The sequence below is a fragment of the Cynoglossus semilaevis genome, chromosome Z (genome assembly GCF_000523025.1).
Source record: "Cynoglossus semilaevis isolate Cse_v1.0 chromosome Z, Cse_v1.0, whole genome shotgun sequence".
Taxonomy (NCBI): domain Eukaryota; kingdom Metazoa; phylum Chordata; class Actinopteri; order Pleuronectiformes; family Cynoglossidae; genus Cynoglossus; species Cynoglossus semilaevis.
In genome coordinates, this window is record NC_024328.1 from 1,783,776 (window position 1) to 1,784,022 (window position 247).

Sequence of the window (247 nt, forward strand, 5' to 3'; positions counted from 1 at the left end):
ATATATATATACACAGTACAGTTTTATATGTGTGAAATATAAATTTAATGTCTTCAATCTAGGTAGATCGCTATAGCTTGGTTATTTGAAGAGTAGCTTTCAAGCAACAAAAGTGTGGACACTCCTGCTGCAGAAAAAATAACAGCCCACACTTACAGAACAGCATCATCTAACTGGTTGTCATTTGTAATTGGGAGGAGCCTGTTTCTCTCTCTCTCATTCTGTTCCCTCCCCCTTTCACTCTTTC

General features: G+C 37.7%; 1 protein-coding gene across 6 annotated transcripts in view; it reads left to right on the forward strand.

Annotated features, from left to right (window-relative positions):
• add2 (adducin 2 (beta)) overlaps window positions 1-247 on the forward strand; it is a 15,045-nt gene that overhangs the window by 11,371 nt on the left and 3,427 nt on the right. The gene's annotated exons all lie outside the window — the stretch shown is intronic.